This window comes from Ursus americanus, chromosome 32 (genome assembly GCF_024610735.1).
Source record: "Ursus americanus isolate L20-20 chromosome 32, mUrsAme1.1.p, whole genome shotgun sequence".
NCBI lineage: Eukaryota > Metazoa > Chordata > Mammalia > Carnivora > Ursidae > Ursus > Ursus americanus.
In genome coordinates, this window is record NC_142158.1 from 7272059 (window position 1) to 7289429 (window position 17371).

Consider the following 17371-nt stretch of genomic DNA (forward strand, 5'->3'; position numbering starts at 1 on the left):
TAATTTTCATAATAGTCTCAGAGTCACAAAACTATCTAGTGTTTCAGAGATGAACAATTTGCTGTTTTTCACGAATAAAAATTCTCTGAAGGATAATGTAAGGAAGGCCAATAGGATTAAAACTGTCCCAGGGAAACTGTAAATAAAACTCATGCCATAACCTATAGTGCCCTCATTTTACGTTTATAAACACGCATTTTTTCAGCGGCTTCTAAAAAATTCCTCATGCTTGAACTGAACACATATGAAAAACTGACAAGTTGAGGGATTGGCCTTCCTGTCACGGATGGAGAGGCTGCATCGCTCTGAACCCCCCGCTCCTCAGGACTTCAGATTCTCCTTTTCTGAGAAGTTCTCCATGATCCATCTGCTCTGAATTCCTGGGGCACTGAATTCTATGCTTCGTGTAACTTGCTTTCCTTCCCGCTCCCTCCTTTTTCTTGGTAGGTCACTTTGTGCACTTGTACTTAACACGCGGGCACTCAAAACACACCTAGATGCCCCCCCCAACACCCACATCCGACTCCTATACTCAGACACGTGCGCACTTTCAAAATCAGCAGAATTTTATTTCATCTATTCCTGATCTAGTCCTTACTCCTTAAAGAAAAAGCTTGTTGTCTTGGGATAGGTGTCATTTGGAAGGTGTTGGGTTCAGTCAACGATTTTAAACATAGTGCATCTCCAAGCTGTTCAGCAAATGCAATAATGAGGGCTCGGCCTGTAAAGGTCCGGGCCCTACCCTGGCCCCCAGCACTGTTTAGCTAAAGCATCTTGCCTCAGATTCAGTTTTCTTCTTGGTAAAGCGGTACTACAAGAATCTGGCCGCAGCACTGCAGTGAGGCTACGGGAAATGTAAGCACTGCAAATCTGTAAAATTCCATAGAAGAGCTATCCCTGTGCGAACAGATAGCCAGCTCCTTGTAGGCAAGGACCGCGTCGGAGCGAAGCTTCTTTACCATCCCCAGCAAAGTGCCGTGGATCCTGAAGAGTATACTGAATGTATCTTCCAGAAAACAGAAATTAAGTTACGATCTGTGCCAAGATTCCTTCAGCTCTTTCCTATCAGATGACTTGGAAAGACGGACTAAAATACCCTAGTAATTGGTGCGGGGGGCAGGGGCTAGGCCACTTTACTGCTGGCCAGCTGTGAGTCCAGGAACTTAGTTCTCTGCCAGGTACCCAGACAGTGGAAAGGCTGGCAGAGCTCAAGAAGAATTGGGAGTTTTCCAAATACTTGGGGTCTTTTATGATTGAACCTGCCAGAGTTGTGGGGGCTGCCACTCACACCCCCTGGGGGACTCCACATCCTCCCTGCACAAGTCATTACCTTCCTGCTGTTCTTCTTTAGGAAACCTTCCAGATTCCAGCAGGGGACACTATTTCTAACTAGCATCAGTCACCATAGTGGGCTGAGAGCCCAAGACCACGGCTCCTAACATGCGAAGGAAGCAGAAGGAAGAGGGGCACTCAGTGTTAAAGGCTCTCATAACTTACTTCAGATAAGTCAGTGGCATGGCCCCCTTACTTCTGTAGGGAGTAACATTTCATTTCATTTTTGGAATTGGGGACGGGAAATGAATTTCTGTATCAGTTTGCATGATGGCTATGTGCTCTGACGCGTTCTTTTCCTAAGATGCTCGCTTGAGCTTGCTCTTGGGGGCATGCTGTTTATCGGGGTCTGTCCTTCTTGACTCCCTTTGAGGGTTTATTTTAGCTTCTTGATCTGTCCTCCAGTCAGGGCTGTGGTTTCTCACAGAGTTATCTTCTCACTTACAGAACCCTGGTTTTCAACCCAATCGTTATCTTATTTTTCATCTTTGAATCATTTGCAACCACAGAATTCCCATTTGTCTCTGTGTTAGTGGAGTTGATGGAAATACAGTGGCAATGAGGCTTTAATTATTACTTAATCATTTAATTGCTTAATTAAGGTTGGCATGGCTTCAATTTCTGAGTGAGTCAGTTATAACATGGCCAGATACAGTATCTCTAAAATGCCCAGGCCATCTGTCAATCTAGCAGTCTAGCAAGTGCTTGGCATTGGTCAGCCAGGGAAAAGGACAAACATTTGTTGGGATCTGTATAAATCCACCACCAGCATTGGAAAAACAATTTCTGGAGGAAGTCCTGCTGATGGTGGTGGGTACGTTCATCATTATTGCATGGATCGTACCAATATGCTCTTAACGGTCAACCCCACATCCTTCATAACGTCTCCCTGGCTCTCCTCCCCCGTCCCTGTGCTCCTACAGGCAGATATAATCTTTTCCCACTTTTTGCCCTGACTTCACCCTTATGTGCTGGACTTGAACTTGTTGTAGTTATTTGTTTGTAGATCCATCTTCTGCTAGACCAGGGATCAGCAACATTTTTTCTGTAAAGGGCCAGATAATAACTACTTTAGACTTGCGGGCTACAGAGTCTCTGTCTGAACAACTCAACTCTGTGGTTATAGTGAGAAGCTGCTATAGTCAATGTGTAAACAAATGGTGTGGACATTTTCCAATAAAACTTTATTTATGGACATTAAAATTTGCATTTCATATAATTTTTACATAAAATATTATTCTTCTTTTGATTTTTAAAAATGACTCTTAGCTCACAGGCTGTAAATAAACAGGCCGTGGGCTGGCTTGGGCCCATGGACTGCAATTTGCTGACCCCTGTACTTACTAGAGTATAAATTTTTGAGAGCTGAGACTTTTTAAGTTTATGCATTTGAAAGCTTCGGCCCATGGCACGTACTTAATAAATATTCTTTAAACAAAAGTAAACTAAAAAATTTCTTCTGAATCTATAATATAATGTAGGTTTATTTTTATATAATACAATATTATATAACATTATAATAATATATTATATAAATATAATAATATAAACTTATTTTGCCTGGTTTTTTACAAATGCTTTCACAAGCATAATTTTATTTTGTCTTTATGCCGGTGATATCTGCAGGGAGTACAGCAACCCTGTTTTCTAGATGATGGAATTTATCTTACAGTGCATTTTGTCTTTTGTGAACACATCATATGAACCCTGATTTTCAGTGTTGTCCACCCCTTAGAAAATGCCCTCTTGGTTTTTTGTTTTTAAAAAATGTTTAATTTACTTTTGGAGATGCTTTAGGTGATTTCATTAACTTAGTAATGTACCAGTTGTCTATATTTCGGTTTCCGAGTGACTTTAATTCATACCCTGACAAGAGAGTCAATTCTGTCAGTCCTCGTAAACATGAAGTAAGCGTGAACTCTGGAAAGTCCACTGTGAGTAGTATCATCTCTGAAGAAAAAGATGCTGTCTGTGAGGGTCGGAGGAGCCGCAGGTACAGAGGGTGGCTATTCTGGCGGTTCTCCACTGGCCACACAGCCGGGGATTCCTTCTCCACGCTTCTGAGCCGGCTCTGCACCCAAGGATGCTGGCATCCGGTTGGGCATGACCAGTGGACAGCACTGGTGGTATATCCGAGGATGGGCAGAAAGTGGTTGAGCTTTTCCACCTGCTGTGGCTCCGCACTGCCCGTGTCTCCCATTGGGAGCCCTGCTCCTGCCTGCCTTGGGTCGCCGTGTCCTCCATGAAGGGCACTCTCCGCTTTACCATTCAGGCGGGGGCCGTTTCCCACTGCCGTTCCTGTAGTACCGACTACCCTCTCGCCTGTCCAAACCTCTGGAAATAATCTCTTCATTAAACCTTCTCCAGTTAAACCCTTTGAGTTGCCATCTGCTTCCTGTGTGGACCTCAGCTAACCTAGCCATCTATGAGATAGAACTGGTGGACACTGGGTACTAGTTGGTTGGAGGACCCAACTGGTAGCCATGACTTCTGAAATTCTCCTGCTAAAGATTTCCTCTTTGGGTTACAACTCTAGGCATTTTCTTTTATTTTGCAAAGAATCTTTGCCCACATTACACATCTAGGAGCTATCAATCACTTATCCTACGTCATAGGTATTAGCAGCCAGGTTTGTCATATCATTCTCTTCTGTGAAAACAGCTGCCTCAGGCCACGGAGAGGGTCTCTGCTTCTCTGAGCAATTGGAGCAGGGGCTTAGTAAGAAAAGAAAGCTGGGACAGTGCTTACTGAAGTCAGACTTACTAGGGCCTTCAAGGGACAGGATGAGGGTGTGGGGACAATCACGGGTAGAAGTGAAGGGACTGAATGAGGAGCTGAGAAATGGGAAGTTGAAAAAACTTAAGATAATTTTCGTCTTTTTTTGTTTGTTTTTATTTTTTCCCTAACATGTATGAACATATAGGTCAGCATGATTAAAAAAAAAAAGATTGCATTCAGGTAGGCAAAGAAAATATTCTTCCTTTTTCTATAACTGCTTTGATCTTCCTTATGAGACTTTTACAGATGGCAGAGAAAAAAAACAAACTTCTGTCCAATTCCCATTTAAATTTATTTCAATCCAGTAAGTTAAACAGGATTTTTTTTTTTTTTTTTTTTTTTTTTTGGTAACCAAGTATCTTTGGGGTCAATGCTCAGGTGTTCAAATTCCTACCCTTGGTCTCTCCAGGAGGTTGTCTGGGTATTTGGGAAAGGGTTTATACGGCCCCAGAGTGACAGAAAAGGCTTGCACCCACATGTGGAGTCCTTGTGCTGTCCTGGGGCTCTTCTGCAGGGTGGTGTTCCTTAGTCGGCTCAACAGGTGAACTGCTGGCCTCCTCGGCTGAAGTTCAGGGCTGCGAACCTATGGAGCCTGTGACATCGCCTTGGTCCAGGCAGGACTCCCACTGGTTCTGGGAGCATTAGCCATTTCCCTCTGTTTGCAATGGTCCTGTCTTCAGATTCCCTCACAGTTAACTCTAGGCACTCCACATTCCAACCCTCAGTCAGCCAGGGGCCAATCTGCCTCCACCACAGTAACCCCCTGCTAGCCCGTTCTCTTGCCAGTCCCTTAGTCTTCTTCCTCACTCAGTGAGGCACATGGGAACTCTTGGAGGCCATGCACCTCACGGGGAGCCAAAAGAGAATTGGGCATCTATGCTTAGTTTGTTCATCTTACCTGGCATGACTTGGTACCAATTTTACTTGAATCAAGTGACCTAGATTCGGCACTGGGGACTCCTCTAAGTGTCCCAACAGTGGAGCAAGGACAGATTCTATTCTCAACATCCTCTTTATCTATTTGGGTATTTCTAAGCCCCTCTCCTCAGGCCCTCCTCTCCCCAACGTGCAGCCTTTAGGGTGGAGGAAAAGGGCTTTGGTGACCAAACCTATCCCTCCATCTCAATCGCCTTCTTTTCCTTCTTTAGGTTCTAGGGCTGGTCTTCCACTTTCCCTAGGCGCCTACTTCTTCCTTTGGCTTGCTAGCCTCATGGCCTCTTCCCCATGCTTAGAATGGGTTTCCTCTCCCCCCCCCATGGAAAAACTCTATGATCTGGGTCTTTTGGATTTGTTCAATGATGTACTAAAAGGATAGGTGAGGGGTTTAGAAATTCTTCATGTCTCTTGACAAATCTAGATTTTGCTGGACTGGAAAAAAAATATATTGGATGTCACAAGTGGAATGTTAACTCTTCCTTTTTAAATACCCTCTGTACGAGCTCCAATTCCTGTAGTGACAGATAAATTCTAAAGTGCCTAAGGCGGGAAAGTCCATGAATATATTTCAGAAAATATTAGACTTCCTCTGCTCATAAGTAAACAACAACAAAAATCCAGATATTCTACAAGATGACTTCGGAAATGTGGGTGAGGCACCTGGGTGACTCAGTTTGTTAAGCCTCCAACTCTTGATCTCAGCTCAGGTCTTGATCTCAGGGTCATGAGTTCAAGCCCCACATTGGGCTCCATGCTGGGGGTGAAGCGTACTTGAAAAACAAACTGAACTCCCCCAAACCAAAACCCCTACAAAAACATGGAAAGAAGAGATTGAACTACTCCAGATGAAAAGAGACAAAAGAAATAATCAGTTGAATGAAATGTATGAAACTTGATTGGAACCTGAATTGAAGGTAAAGAAAAACAAAAGTAGACATAAAAATGTGTTTTGGAACAATTCGAGAAATTTGCGAATGGACTATTTAGTAAATGGCATTATGAACTTATTGCTATTCTTCTTAGGTGTAAAATTGGAGTTGTGATTACATGGAAAAACGCATGAAGTACTTCAGCTAAAGTACCTGGATGGCTGTGATGTATTTTCCAATGGTTCAGCACAAAACAAAACAACATATACATAAACAAACAACATATACGTAAACCATTAGTAATACTTTGAAAGGAATTTTTTTTCTGAGTAGTAATTCTCCATGGTGGACTTAAAACATTCAGTAAATCATATTGTAAACAGGTTTGCTGTCACCCAGCTCCATTTATAGAACACAGGCCGAATAGACAGCATAATTCTTAAAATCTCTTAAGGGCCTTAGGTTTTTGGAATGGCAAATGAGCCCTGGCTTCAACTTCAAGTCACCAGGTGCATTAGCCCCCAAGAGAGTCAGCCTGTGCTTTGAAGCTTTGAAGGCAGACATTGACTTCTCCTCTCTAGCTAGGAGAGTCCTAGATGGCATCTTCTTCCAATAGAAGACTGTTTTGTCTCATTGAAAATACGTCGTGCATTGCAGCCTCCTTCATTAGTGACCTTGGCTAGACCTTCTGGATGGTTTGCGGCAGCTTCCACACCAGCACTTGTAGCTTTACATTTGCACTTTGATGTTACGGAGATGGCTCCTTGCCTTAAAGCCAGGAACCAACCTCTGCTAGCTTCAGACTTTCCTTCTGCAGCTTCCCCACCTCTCTCAGCCTTCACAGAACTGAAGAGAGTTAGGGCCTTGCTCTGGATGAGGCTTTGGCTCAAGGGAATGTTGTGGCTGGTTTCATCTTCTATCCAGGCCACTCACACTTTCTCCACATCAGCAATTAGGCTGTTTTGCTTTTTTTTTTTTAATTGACATATAATTAACAAACAGTGTTATGTTAGTTTCAGGTGTACAATATAATGATTCAACCAGGCTGTACTTTACTCCGTGCTCATCACAGCAAGTGTATTCTTAAACCCTTTTATCTATGTCATCCAGCCCCAGTCCACCTTCCTTCTGCCAACCCTCAGCTCTCTGTTTCTTTTTTTAATCTCTTTTTTTCTCTGTTGACTTGTTTTGTTTCTTAAATTCCACATATGAGTGAAATCATATGGTATTTGTCTTTCTCTGACTTATTTCACTTAGCATTATAACTTCCAGGTCCATCCATGTTGTTGCAAATAGCAAAATATCATTTCTTGTGGCTGAGTAATATTCCATTGTGTGTGTATAACATCTTTATCCATTCATCTAACGATGGACACTTGTGTTGCCTTTATATCTTAGCTATTGTAAATAATGCTGCAATAAACATAGGGATGCATATATCTTTTTGAATTAGTGTTTCCATTTTCTTTGGGTAAATACCCAGTAGTAGAATTACCAGATTATATGGTAATTCTATTTTTAGTTTTTTGAGGAACCTGTACACTGTTTTCCAGAGTGGTTGCTCCAATATGCATTCCTACCGATAGTGCACAAGGGGTCCTTTTTCTCCACATGCTTGCCAACACTTGTTATTTCTTGTTTTTTTAATTCTAGCCATTCTGACAGGTATAAGGTGATAATCTCATGATGGTTTTGATTGGCATTTCCCTGATGATGAGTGATGTTAAGCATCTTTTCATGTGCCTGTTGACCATCATATATCTTCTCTGGAAAAAATGTCTATTTAGGTCTTCTCCCCATTTTTAATTGGATGATTTGGGTTTTTTGGTGTTGAATTCTATGTTTTTAATATTTTGGATTTAACCTCTTATCAGACATATCATTTGCAAATATTTTCTTCAAATTAAGGGGGTTGCCTTTTTTGTTTTATTGATGATTTTCTTCACCACACAAAAGCTTTTTTTATTTTGGTATCATCCCAATAGTTAATTTGTGCTTTTGTTTCTTTTGCCTGAGGAGACATATCTAGAAAAATGTTCCTATGGCCAATGTCAAAGAAATCACTGCTTATGTTTTCTTGGCGTTTTATGGTTTCAGGTCTCACGTTTGGGTCTTTCATCCATTTTGAGCTTAATTTTGTGTATAGCACAAGAAAGTCATCCAGTTTCATTCTTTTGCACATAGCTGACCAGTTTACCCAGCACCATTTGTAGAAGAGACTTTTCCCCATTGTATATTCTTGCCTTCTTTGTCATAGATTAAGTGACCATATAAACATAAGTTTATTTCTGGGCACCGTTTTGCTTTCTTATCGTTCATACATTCACTGGAGTAACACTTCTAATTTCCCTCAAGAATTTTGTGTGTATGTGTGTGTGTTCACAACGTGGTAACTGGTTGGTGTAAGACGCCTTGCTTTGGGGCCATGTCAGCTTATGCCTTCCTCGCTAAGCTTAATCATTTCTAGCTTTTGATTTAAAGTGAGAGATGTGTGACTCTTTCTTTCACTTGAACACGTAGAGGCCTGTGTAGGGGTTATTCATTGGCCTAATTTCAATTTTGCTGTGTCTCAGTGACTATGGAGGCCTGAGGAGGGGGAGAGAGATGGGAGAACAGCTGGTCAGTGGAGCGGTTGGAACACACGCAACTTTTATCAGTTACGTTTACTCTTCTGAGGGTGCAGTTCGTGGTGCCCCAAAATGATTCCAATAGTGACATCAAAGATCACTGATCACAGATTACCATAACAAATATAATCATAATGAAAATGTTTGAAATATTGTGAGAATTACCAAGATGTCACCCTGAGACACCAAGTGGGCAAATGCTTTTGGAAAAATGGCACCGAGAGACTTGCTTGTCTCAAGGTTGCCACAGACCTTCAGTTTGTACAAAATGTAATATCTGCGAAGGGTAATGACCCAAAGAGCAAGAGAATAATGTCTGCTTGTACAGCTACACCAGCCGTTAGGGCTTCCTCATATGATTTTTGGGGGGGATACAAACATTCAGTTCATAACAGTGTCTCAGAGGTGGTTCTCCAGCCTCGCCTTCTCTGAGCCCTGGGGCTATGAAGGCTGAGCAGGGATTCTGACTCTGTGGAGTGTCCACGCACCATTGGTCTTTGCTCATCATCCAGGCCTCTCAGGCTGTGCTCCCTGTGCACTTGGTCTCCTGATGTCCATCTCCTCGAGGATGAGTAGACAGGAGTAGGCCCCAGGCCATTAGTCTCATTATGCGCATCTCTCATTTGTGTCTCTCCTCCTGGGCTCCTTCCCTGCATAACAACTTGCACAAAACGCCGTGTTGGCGGAGAGAGAGGCAGGGTGGGCCAGCCACCTCAGGCTCCTCTGCTCCAAGTGGAAGTGCTGTGAGTAATGAACACACAGGGTTGTGTGACCGCTAAGGAGATGATGTATATGAAATATTGGCAAACTCAAAGTGCTGAATAAATACAGGAAGAGTAGGAGAATATTTGGCTAAATTAATGGATATGTTTTCCACTGACACCCCCCCCATATTTCCCATTACCTGTGGCATCTCTTCCCACACCCCCTCTCCCAACATCCCTGCTAAAGCTGTTTTCCTCATTGACGTAGCAGAGAACAAAGAACAAAAGAGGCAAATGCTTGGGTCTTTTCTCTCTTAGGAAATGTATCCATTTGTTAAAATATTCACACACTACAAAAACACATTTACCGTGAAAAGTAAGTCTCTCCCACCCCTGTCCTCCAGCCACCCAGCTTCCCCACCCAGAAGCTCTGCTACTAGCTTGTTACTCGAAGTGTTCTAGAGATAGGCCACAGATGGAGAAGCCAATACGCCTGCATCTTTTCCTCTTCTTGTGCTAAATTGTTAACACATTGGTCTGCAGCTTGCTTTCTTTTTTTTACCCTAAGAATATGTTTCTAAGATTGTTTATGTTAATGCACAGACAGATGTTGTTTTTAAGCAGTACAACCATGGATCAAATTAATTTCACCAGTCTTCTATTGAGCCGGCTACATTATTTTGCTATTACAAGCAATCTGCCATTATCTTTGTACATGCATAACTTTACATGTGCTTGACTCTATATGTAGAATATATATCTGATATGGAATTGCTGAGTCAAAAAGATTATGCATTTTTAACTTTCCCAGATATATCCAGATGTCCCCCCCCCCCCCGAAGCTCTGTCTGTATGAATTGATACTAACAGCAGCAATACATGAGAATTTCTCTTCACCTGCATTCTCACCAGGCAGGGTGTTATCTATGATTTTTATCCTTGCCACATTCGTAAGCAAAACATTGAATCTTGGTATAGTTTTAATTCTCATTTATCTTGCTTTGAGTGAAACTGGGCATCTTTAAGTATGTTTAAGGGCCACTTATATATCCTTTTTTTGGTGAATTCTGTTAATAATAGTCTTTGCCGGTTTTTTTCATTGGTCTGTTGATCTTTTCTAATTGTTTTGTGAGAGCTTTTTACATATTAGGGAAATTAATCCTTGTGTTATGAGTTAAACTGTTTCCCCCAGATTTTTGGTTTTTTGTGAAAGGTTTTTTTCCTGGGCATAAACATTTTGTATTTAATAAAATTTATTGATCTTTTCTTTTCTTTTTTGTCTTCTGGGTTTATGGGATATTTAAATAGGACTTTCTTATTCTGAGATTTAAAAAAAATCCCGTGCATTTTTCTAGTATTTTTGGCATTTTTTTCACATTTAAATCTATAATTCCCTTAAAATAATTTTGCTATAACATATAAGATAGTTATTTAACCTATGGTTTTAATAAGTGATTGTCTAGTTATTCTGTTAATGAATAATCCATCTTTGTACCACTGATTCTAAGTGCTACATTTTCCAAACACTATATTTCTGTATTATTTTTGCTCTATTTTTGCATATTCTATTATTTCATTAATGTATATATTTATGTGCCATATTATAATTAATATGTTTCAATGTCAAGTCATGCTAATTCTTGCTTATAAATTCTTGGCTATGCTTGTTTTTCACATTAATTTGAAAAAATTAATTTAATTTGTACAAAGCGTCCCATTGGTATTTTTATTGAGACCATGTTAAATTTATAGATTAATTTAGGGAAAATGCCTTTTTATTTGTTCAAGTCTTTGTTTCTGTCCTTCAGTAGCATTTAGGTCTTGCAAATTTCTTATTCATGATATTCTTGGTATTTTTTTTTATTACTTTCACAAATGAGGTCTTTTCTTTCATCACATTTTTAAAGCTTGCTTATTATAGAAATATTCTACTCAGCCATTTGGCTGAATTCTATTATTGTTTGTAATAATTTTAGATTGACTCTGTTAGGTTTCCTAGTAAAACAACAATATCATCTGCAAATGGTAATTATACTTTCCATTTTCTAATTTTTATGTCTTTATTTCTTTTTCTTATCTAAGTGAATTTCCGATGTCTATAGAACAAGTCTAAATAATAATGATGATAAAGGACATCTATTGTTTCTGCATCTTCTTATAAAGGAATCTCCTTATCAAAGAATTCATCTCATCCTAAATTATTATTTTTTTAAAGATTTATTTATGTATTTGAGAGGGAGAGAGAGAATGCATAGGAGGAGGGGCAGAGGGAGAGGGAGAGAGGGAATCTCCAGCAGACTCCCTGCTGAGCGTGTATCCTGAGGCAGGGTTTGATCTCACCACCCTGAGACTATGACCTGAGTGGAAACCAAGAGTCAGACGTTCAGCTGACTGAGCAACCCATGCACCCCCTAAATTATTATTTTTAAAATCAAGAATGGATTTAAGATTTTACCAATTTTTAAATTTTCTATGGAGACCATGTATTTTTTCATTTGACATTTTTGTGTGGTGAATAATATTAATAGATTTCCTATTATTGAACCATCCTAAATTCTTGGGGGTAAGCGTACTTGGTTGTGGCACATTATTCTTTCAATATTTTTTTGGATTCTATTTACTATTTGAGAAGTAAGGATTAATTTTTCCAAGATTGATCTCCAGAAACCTGGCCTCTACCAAAAGAGCTTCTCCTTCAAACTACCTGGAAAGAATACCCGTACTGTGTACAAGGCATACATTCTGGTCAACTGCAAGGCTCAGATCTGCCTCCTGATCAGAGGGCCTGGCATTTCCCTGAACCTGAATGCTGATATGGTACATCCTGCTGTTACCTTGTTCCTTCATATCCTTCTGGCTGCAAGGTTTGAACTCCAATTCCTTTCTCACCGGAGGAGGGTCTGATGTTTCCCCTTTCCAGTTCATGAACCTTGACAGGATAGAGCTGAAGCCAAGGTTCCACCGCACCAGACCGATATTGCATCTTGGTCCCGATCACACCAGGCAAGGAGCTGGTGCTTATATAGTAATGTGGCATATAAGCCCCTCAGCCCAGGAGTCAGGATCCCTGCCCTGGAGGGTCACCTCTGACTCTGCCAGAGTTCCAGGCAGTACTTCAGAGTGTGATGGACAAAAAGGGACCCTACATCACCACGGATGCTGCCTCAGTGTCCCTAGGGCACGCTGGTTCAGCAGGGCTATGTGCCCTGTTTGTACAGCTGTGTGTTGAGTTTCTCCATGGGTATTCATACATGAAACAAGCCTGTAGTTTTCTGTTATATGATAATGTTTAGGAAGTTTCCTTATCAATGTTATGTTACTTGTATAAAAAGAATATGAATGCTCTGAAAACAGATTATATGGGTTTGGTAGAATTATGTGAAACTGTCCAGATTTGGTGCATTTTAAGGGAACAGAGCTGCACTAATTTTATGTCCTCTATGTTAACTGATCTGAGTGGATTTTTCAATTTTGGGGTCATTTTTGGTAATTAATACACAATTATTTTTATGAAGTTTTGAAATTAGCTTCTTATTGATATAAAAAATTTGGGGTGCCTGGCTGGCTCAGTCGGTAGAGTATCCAACTCTTGATCTCGGGGTTATGAATGTGAGCCCCACATTGGGTATAGAGATCACTTAAAAATTTTTTGAAAAATTACTCTGTGTTTGCGTTTGCATTTCCAATTTTTCATATTAGTATTTCTCCCCTGCAATGTATTTTGATTTGAGTTTTACCAAACCAAAATGTGGGCCATTTATTGGTATTACTGCTGTTTTTTAATTTATCCTTTGTTTTAATTGGTACAAATTCCTTCTGTTTTCCTTAAATTCGCTCTGTTGTTTTTTCCATGTTCTTACTCTGTATTTTGAATTTGCTTATCTTCCATATACTCTGTATATTAATATAAGCATCTAAAGCTACTATTTTTCTCTGGGCATTGCTTTAGTTGTGCCCCATAGGACTGATACATGTTGCCTTCTAAACATTCTGCTATTTTTATTTTTCAGTGACTGAAGAATTAAGACTTAAAAATACTTATAGATAGTTGGTTTATTTGTTTTCTAGTTTCTACTTTTATTATTAACTTCTCATTTTATTATATTATGATCAGAAAGTGTTATTTTTGCATTTTAATTTAAAATATTTATTGAGGTCTTCTTTCTGGCTGACTAGAGTCCATTTTTATGACTATTACTAAGTCATTTGGAAAAAAAAGAGTTATTCTCTGATTTTAGGTACAGAGTTTGATACATAGTAATTACTTCATTATTTGTTGTTTAGATCTTGTGTGTGTGTGTGTGTGTGTGTGTGTGTGTGTGTGTGTGCATTTGTCCTTTTGATCTAAAATGAACGGAGCCTTCTACTATCAGTGAGTTTCTGCATATTTCTCTAGCCTTTCCTGTGGGTTTTACTCTGTGAATGTTAGTGCTTTGCTATCCAGTGCATATTTGTATCTACTGGGGACTGCAAACTCAATCATTATAAAGTGCATTCCTTTGTGAACTCAATGATCCCACCACTTTAGAGCATATGTGTTTGAGGGCATAATTTTATATCACAGCTGTTCTGCAATCACAGACCAACCAAGGCCAAGTAAATACAAGACCTTGATTCTTTTGGATTTATGATAGGAGAACTAAAATTCCTGCTATAAAATAGTGTCCTTCACCAGGTCTCCAAAAACGACTTTAGTTTATGTAGCAGTATCTTTTAAAAAATTTTTGTATTTGCGCATATTTGAACCTCCCTCAGCACAGCAAAACAAAGTAAGAGGGTTTGAAGAGGGCATTACTCACCACTGATGAAACCACAGCTGGGACTTCATTCTCTTCCTTCCTTCTTCCACTACCACCCCCCTTTTCCTCTCAATTCTCACCCCTTTCTACCTTTTCTTTCTCATCTTCTGACATATCGCTTGAAGAAATAAGCTCTTTCTGAGGAGGCTACCCTAGGCTCCTGCTTTCTCACAACTAAGAGCCATTTGAAATGAGCAGCATTGTTGTATTACCACGACTGAATCTACTGATTATTCAGTGTGAGCTCTCGGAACTGGGTAAGAGCCAAATGCCAGGCATGAGCTCTTTAAACCCTGCCACTTGACATGTTCAACTTTTCACCCTTCAGAGTCTTTCACTTATTAAATTTTTTTTTTTAACTCTCACCGGTGCCACTCATTCCCATACATACATTTTGTAAAGGCAGCAAAATCCAAATCTGACAGGTTATCTTATCTTTCCAGATCAGATGAGTTCAGAGCAACTTCTTGGCCCTGACATGTTATGCAAAGGCACAAAGCCAACTTTTGAAAGCACAAATGGGGGAAATTTGGAAAAGAAAGGATGATGTGTCATAACTGCTAATATAACTTAGATTAATACATCTTTGCTTGGGACCTGGCAATCGAATTTTCTTAAAGGCAGGCATGTATCAACATAGGATCTCAGAACACTTACCTGCACAGGACAGACAGTGGTCAGGAAGGGCCAGGTATCACTAGCTGATTTTAGTTTTATTTTATCTTTCTGTCTCATAGAAAAATGTGAGGACTCACCAGGGCACACAAATATTAGAGCAAGAGCACAAAAAATTCTAGATTTCCCAGATCAGGTCAGCTTACTATGGGTTTTAAGCAAAATTAGTATTTTGGAGTTGATTATTGGAGTTTATGATTACTTGGCACTTATAAGGAAAATAACCTAATGTTTTCTAAACCATAAGTAATTGAGGATTATAGATGTTTCAGTATTTTATATGGAATATTACATATGGGAATTTTTATTTCAGAAATTTTAGCAAGCTATTAAATTAAGAATGGATGAACATCCAGGTTATTTATTTTTAAAACTTGGAAATATGATTTCAGAGTCATTTTGTTATGTTAACTCATGGAGAATCATAGCAGTGTTACCAGAGGAAAGGAGAGGGCAAAGATCGTGTTTGTTTACTTAAGTATAATGGCTGAATTTTGGAAACTATGAACCTGCAAGCTTGAAATCAACCCCCAGCAATGTTCTGGAGCAGATCACTGAATTAATATTTGACAGTAGAGATCAGCCATGGAAAGAGCAGACCCCATCATTTCTTTTTCTGTTGGGGTTGCACCGAAGAACTTACAGATGGGGACAAAGAGCGAGCACCTCACATCAGAATTGCCACAGAACACTGACACTCTCTTTTGATAGCTGTCAAAGCCCAACCTGAATGAGGAAGATAGATGACTCCAAAATTGTTAAATATTTTTTCCTAAATAACATTAGTAGTGGCTCTTGTCAACTGGAAGAGATAGCCTATCCTACTAGCAAAGGGCCTGTTGCAATTGGGAAGCAGCACTCATTTCTTCATTCTTTTGCATGTGGATATCCGATTTTCCTAACACCATTTGTTAAAGGGACTGTATTTTTCCCATTATGTTGTCTTGACATTCTTGTTGAAGGTCATTTGACCATATACAGAAGAGTTTATTCATGGGTTCTCTCTATTTTCCATTGGTCTATATGTCTGCCTTCATGACATTACCACAGTGCTTTGATTACTGTGGCTTTGTAATGTGTTTTGAAATCAGGAAGTATGATGCCTCCAACTTTTCCTTTTTCAATATTATTTTGGTTATTTGGGGTCCCTTGAGCTTCCATATCAATTTTAGGATTTTTTTTTCTATTTCTGCAAAAAAAAAAAAAAAAGCCATTGGAATTTTATAGGAATTACATTGAATCTGTAGAATGCTTTTATTTAATGGGCATTTTAACAACTTAAGTCCTAAGTCTAATTTCAACTTATTAAGTCTTCCAGTCCATGAACATGGGATGTCTTTTCATTTATTTTGTTCTTCTTTAATATATTTCAGTGATGTTTGCAGCTTTCAGTGTACTAGTCTCTAATCTCTGATGTTAAACTTACTAAGTATTTTATTTTTTTGATGTTATTATAAATGGGATTGTTTTCTTGATTTCCTTTTCAGAATGTTCATTGTTAGTGTATAAAAATTTAACTGATTTTTGAAGAGGGAAATTTAAAAATCATTAGCTAGTGAAAGGGGATTACCTGCTAAGATGCAGAGAGAACTCTAAAGGATGTAAGGAGTGCCACCATCTATAGGGCTGAGTCACAGTACCCAAGGAAGGGATAAACTTGGATGATATTCGCCCTTCTCCAACAAAGGCACAGATTCAGATGTCATCGAGAAGGTATGACATAGTCCTATAAATAACAGAGAAATTCACTGATAAATTTCAGATGGGGCAGAAGACATAGACAGGGATACCATGAAAACACTGGAGGGTGGGCATCTCTGGGTCTTCTGCACAACATTGGCAGCTGAGTTGTGAGAGCAAGATCAATCACCACAACCAAGAAGAGAAACCCCTTTCTCCTGCAGTGCTCTCTGCTAACCAAGCAGGGCATTGTTCTAAGAGAAAATCTATAAAGATCTGCTCCAGTATTGCAACGCAGGCAAAGAATGCATTTATATGGGGGGGAGTGAAGGGAGGGCACAATGATAACTGTCACAGAAGATGCTGGAGGGCTGCTTTCATCCGACCTCATAGACCATTACAAGGATTTTTATTTACTAAGAGCAAGATAGGGAGCCTTTAGAGAGTTTTGAGCAGAAAACTACATGGTCTTATTTATGCTTTTAGTAGGTTGATTCTGTTTTGCTAGATTGAAAATGAATGGAAGGAAGGCAAAGAAGAAGGACATTGGGAAACTATTGTAATAATGTTGAAATAAAAATTTAGCATCTTGTTTAAACATTTATGTAATGAAGTTATTCTTATTGGGACTATTATAATATCTTGGCTAAGTCTATCTATCACTGTTAACTCTGGGTCTAAATAAGGAATTGAAAGTATTCTTTAAAGAACATTTTTAAAAAAATCAACCACCATGAAATACATGCCAATTTTTCTAGTAGGTCATTATAATTATATTGTAATATAAACTCAAACTGAACCAAATGAGAGGGTTGGAAGATAGCAGTGGAGTAGGAGGACACTAGGTTTGCCTCATCCCATCAATACAACTAGATAACTATCAAATCATCATAAATACCCCCAAATTGACCTAAAGACTGGCAGAACAAACTCCACAATGAAAGGTAGAAAAGAGGCACATCAAAGAGAAG

General features: G+C 39.5%; 1 long non-coding RNA gene across 1 annotated transcript in view; it reads right to left on the reverse strand.

Moving 5' to 3' along the window:
• LOC123801594 (uncharacterized) overlaps nt 1-14266 on the reverse strand; it is a 37784-nt gene extending 23518 nt beyond the window's left edge. The window contains exon 1 of the long non-coding RNA XR_006782266.2: nt 14046-14266. This is a non-coding gene — a long non-coding RNA (uncharacterized LOC123801594). The remainder of the gene's footprint in view (nt 1-14045) is intronic.
• Nucleotides 14267-17371: the final 3105 nt, after the last annotated feature.